Raw genomic sequence first — 5286 nt, 5'->3', positions numbered from 1 at the left:
CCGCTGCCCCCGGTGGCGGCTGCCCCAAGCTTTGCAGCAAATTCAAGGGGGAGGGAAAAAAAATCCGGTTTCTCTTAAATTTAAGAGAGAATGATTTTTTAGTTTTTTTTTTTTTAAGTGTGTGAATCATGTTTTAAAATAACAAATAGCCGCTGTGCGGTAACAGCCACCTAAGAACTCTTTGCTTGCATTTTTTTATGCCAGTTAGGTTTCTACTTTCCCCCCGGGCTTGAAAATGAAACTGTTATTGCTTAGTTTCACTTTCAGCTTTCCCACTACTCTTCTTTGGTAGCAAATGTCACAAGCAAAGATCGCATCTGGAACAACATGTTTGCTCCTATGGGCCACTTAATGTCCATGCCTGAACATAGACTCCTAGTTTTTCTGGGAGACGCATTAGCCCTTACATTCCCCAATATGTTTTTTCTTTTCGTTTTTTTTTTTTTTCTTTAAATCACCATCTTCTCCTTTAAATGGTAAGCTAATGAACCCAGCATCAAGTTTGCACACCCGCGTAGAAATGAATTAGAAGTTTCAGTTCTGAAAACACATTTACTATTTTTACACAGGTGAGTAGTTCCACTGATGTTTATTAAGGCCACTCAGCATGCGTTTATGTCTGAAACTGCACAGGCGAGTGTTCATGGGATCACAGCCTAGGCGAACGACCTTATTCTTTCACCTTATTCTTCAAGGTCCTTAAAAGCCCGATAAGTTGTTACTTCCATTACAGTAAAATCAAAGCTGAAAGTTGTTATGAAGCAGATACAGAGTTTGGTTAAGTGCCCAAATATTTGTTTACATTTCATGGTGTGTCTGTGAGGATCTAATGGGAAAAACACTGCTTTATTGCATACAGTAAGGCACTGGTTAGTATAAAGGCAAAAAATACTTCTGCTGCAGTTCCTCCTTGAATCCTCAAGAGCACGGCTGTCTTACAATACTATGTCTCCTTTTTTTCCCTTTTTTCCGTTGCTGCTCACTAGATAACCAGAACAGTAAGTCTACCAGCCTGTGGCTACGGATACAGTTACTATAGTAACATTTATAAACACTAATTTCACTACACATGCAGAACTACTGCCTGCTACTGCAGAGAAGCAGCTTCGAAAGAAATCGCTCTTTAACTGCAAATAGGTAAGTCTTTCTCTTTTTTTTTTAACTTTAAGCCTGATTTAAATCATTGTTCTCATTCTAACTTTGTGCAAATATATTGTTTAAAAAAAAAAAAAAGATTGACTTTGCCTTAAACTCCTCCAGTGACAGGTAAAATATTACATTCACAATTTTGGCAAGAATAAGGAATGAAAAGATCATTTGCTGGCTGGAAACATGGGACTATAGCTTGGGCTATGTTGACTTGTGGTGGCTTCAGTGAATAAAATTTGGCCATGACAGGTTACACTACATTAGGAAAACAAAAGAAATTATCCTTTGACATGTGAGTGTATACATGTCATTCTTGGTTTCATATATCAAGCTGGCTTTTTCTGTTGCCTGAATTCACAAGCAAGCACATATTAATTTTCTAATTGTAATGCATGTATAACTCCATTTAGGCACAACAGAATCACTTTGGTGCTTATTTTTCATCATTAAACATGCACTATGAAGATGTTAAATTAGATTCAAACTCAAAGCACTGTCTGAAAAAACCCTTGCCACATTTTTCAGTTTCTGTCCTTCGGGGCATGTCAGTGGGTTTGCACAAGTCGAACTGACTCTGAAGCTGGCATTTAGCAAGCGCTGGTGGGAGCCAAGTGAGCCTAGCTGCCTGCCTCCTGCCTGCCTCCTGCCTGCACTGCTTAGCTCAAAAACTCAGGTGAGTAGCCCCATGACTTCAGGAAGACTACTCATCTGCATCAAATTAAGCAAGCCAGGAGCTGGATGAGACACAAGTGCCAGCTCCTGTGATTCTCAGGTCTCTCTCAGGCTTCTGATAGCCCCGAGGAGGTGCCTGCTCAGAGCCGGTGCTCCCAGGAGACCTGCATCTCGCATTTGTTGCTCTCGCTGGAATTCACTGTGAACACCAGACAGGCTTAAATGCAAGAGCATGTACATTATTCCAGCAAAGGAGGCGGTTGCATTCTTGATGCCGTGTCACAAAAGAGGAAATTAAAATGCAGTTTAGGGTGTGCCTGATGCCTAGTTATTACCTAGTTGTCATTTGGGGCTTTTGGGGCCTATCTCGGTCACGTAAATTAGAATGACTCAACTAATAGCAGCCTAATGCTGAATGCTGTCTCTCTGAGAGGGACCTCCCAGCCCGCTGCCGAGCTCTGGGAGCCCAACCACATCTCATCCACATCTCCCAGCCTAGTCGGAGCAAGTGTGCCCAACTCAGCCCTCTCTCCCTCTCCTTTTGTTCAAGATGGGACTTTCTTCCTGCTCTCCCACCTGTTTTAATTCTTGCTATTCAATGCAAATGTGAAAAGCGGAGCTCTTGCCCCTCTGGGGAATTTCTCCAAGTATAAAATCCTATTATGTCCTTTCATTAGCGCATTCCTTGTTGGTGAAGTGGCCTCCCTCTTGGCTACCAGGCATTCAGGACTGCTATCAATATTTTATGAATCACTGGAAGTATTAACAATACAAAAGTTTTGTTCATTATGCTGTCTCTAGCATCTTGTCAGCTTCCTATGGTGCTTACATGTGACTTTAATAATGCAGATGGCAGACCCTCTCACTAGGCCTTTGTCTGTTATAGGGAACCTCACATCCCAATTACCCAGTTTTTAAAGGAAAAAAATGTGGGGAAAAAAAAAAATGGAGAAAATGTCATTGCAACACTCATGGCTGTTTTAATAACATAAACTTCTTGTTAGTGATGGAGCACTTAGCAGTTTTTATTCACTTCTTACCCAGAAGATGCTCTTCTTGACTGCAGTCAGAGTTTTGATTTAACAAAAACCAAATGAGAAAACTAAAGGCTGGGCTCACGCAGCACAGGACATTTACTGCCTTTGCCCGTACAATGTGAAGTGTGTGTGCCAAGTTCAGAAGCTGCTTGTTGAAGTTATTTAGCCATCTGCAGACACTACATAGGCTTACACTGTGTTATTTCGTGGTAGTGAGAGCTCTGCTTTGCTTCATGCAAACATGGGATGTACCATCTATTTTTCCCTTACCTTTTCTTTCTTCTGCCTCCCCACAATTTTTTTGTTTATTCTTTTCTCTAACATCTTTTTCTCTTCTTCCTGCTACTTAACATGTGGCAGAGATCTCCGCAATTCTCTGGGACCCCACTCAGCGTACTTTGACTGCCTGTGCTTTGACAGTTTTGCTAACCACCCCATCCCCGTGTAGGGCACGTCCGTCAGTGCTGGCAGCCTTACAGACCCCTGGCAACTGGCACATGCTCAGCTGGCAGGGGGTGGGAGGGAAGGGGCCTCCTTTCTGCTACCTGCACCTGAGTAGCTGCCGACCAGCACTCTTGATATGACACTGATTTAGATAATGAAACTCCGCATAGAAAATCCCTTTTATTTCTGTAAGATGAAGTTACACTGGCCTAAGCACATCCGACCGTGCAAGCCCACTCCTGGGCCTTCCCTATATCTGTGTGGGAGAGCACATGGAAATCCTAAGAACTAGGGACACAACGGCAAGCACCATGGCTAACCACTTGGCTAAGCCACAGAAACTAAACAGGTTAAAAACCTCCATTTAGACCAACTATAATTGTGGTGTGTACAGCTGAAAAAAGCAGAGGAACCCCAGGAGTACAGCAGCAACCCCAGATGTGGGTTTGTGGGATGAGGGAGGCAGGGTGTCACGGGGAGGAGAGTGCAGGAGGCAGCTACGTTATCTTCACCCATCTTCCATGTTCTGCCACAGCTTTCTCTTTGTGGATCCCCAAAACCTCACATGCCTCCCTTACCGTGCCAAGCCCAGCGGGCTTGCCATGCCCACTCGATGCTTCGCAGCCCCTCTGCCCCATGCAGGCACTTGGTGGGTTACGAACTGCCACCTCTGCCCCACCAAGACAGACCCAGTGTCGTGGTTTAACCCCAGCTGGCAACTAAGCCCCACACAGCCGCTCACTCACTCCCCCCAGTGGGACAGGGGAGGGAATCAGAAGGGTAAGAGTGAGAAAACCCGTGGGTTGAGATAAAGACAGTTTAATAGGGAAAGCAAAAGCCGCGCACGCAAACAAAGCAAAACAAGGAATTAATTCACTGCTTCCCATCAGCAGGCAGGTGTTCAGCCATCTCCAGGGAAGCAGGGCTCCATCACGCTTAACAGTTACTTGGGAAGACAAATGCCATCACTCTGAACGTCCCCCCCTTCCTTCTTCTTCCCCCAGCTGTATATGCTGAGCATGACGTCACATGGTATGGAATATCCCTGTGGTCAGTTGGGGTCAGCTGTCCCAGCTGTGTCCCCTCCCAACCTCTTGTGCACCCCCAGCCTGCTCGCTGGTGGGGTGGGGTGAGAAGCAGAAGAGGCCTTGACTCTGTGTAAGCACTGCTCAGCAGTAACGAAAACATCCCTGTGTTATCAACACTGTTTCCAGCACAAATCCAAAACATAGCCCCATACCAGCTACCATGAAGAAAATTAACTCTATCCCAGCCAAAACCAGCACACCCAGCTACCAGGAACAGGTGCAAAATACCTGGGGTGTAGAAAGAGCTGGTTTTGCCATTGTTTTGCTACTCCCATTTCCCAGTTTGATGCTTCCTCCCAGCTGAGGAGCTGCACCTCTGCCCAAGTGGACAGTGTCACAAATTGTAACTCTCACCTAAGATGACCTAATGATGGGGACTGTTTCCACTTTATAGGATGATGCAATACCGGTGGGCCTGGAATCCCAAGATTCCAGTTTTGGACAACACTTAAGAAGATAAATAAGACTAATTATATTAGAATCATAGAATTGTTTAGGTTGGAAAAGACCTCCAACTGTTAACCTAGCAATGCCAAGTTCACCACTAAATCATTTGGTCCCTAAGCACCAAATCTACGTCTTTTAAATACCTCCAGGCATGGTGACTCAACCACTTCCCTGGGCAGTCTGGTCCAATGCTTGACAACCCTTTCAGTGAAGAAATTTTTCCTCATGTCCAATCTAAACCTCCCCTGGCGCAACTTGAGGCCATTTCCTCTCGTCCTATCGCTAGTTACTTGGGAGAAGAGACCAACACCCACCTCGCTACAACCTCCTTTCAGGGAGTTGTAGAGAGCGATGAGGTCTCCCCTCAGCCTCCTTTCCTCCAGGCTAAACAACCCCAGTTCCCTCAGCCCCTCCTCATAGGACTTGTTCTCCAGACCCTTCACCAGCTT

The sequence above is a fragment of the Aptenodytes forsteri genome, unplaced genomic scaffold, assembly GCF_000699145.1.
Source record: "Aptenodytes forsteri isolate BGI_AS27 unplaced genomic scaffold, ASM69914v1 Scaffold9, whole genome shotgun sequence".
Classification (NCBI taxonomy): Eukaryota; Metazoa; Chordata; class Aves; order Sphenisciformes; family Spheniscidae; genus Aptenodytes; species Aptenodytes forsteri.
Note: the sequence above shows the minus strand (reverse complement) of the source record.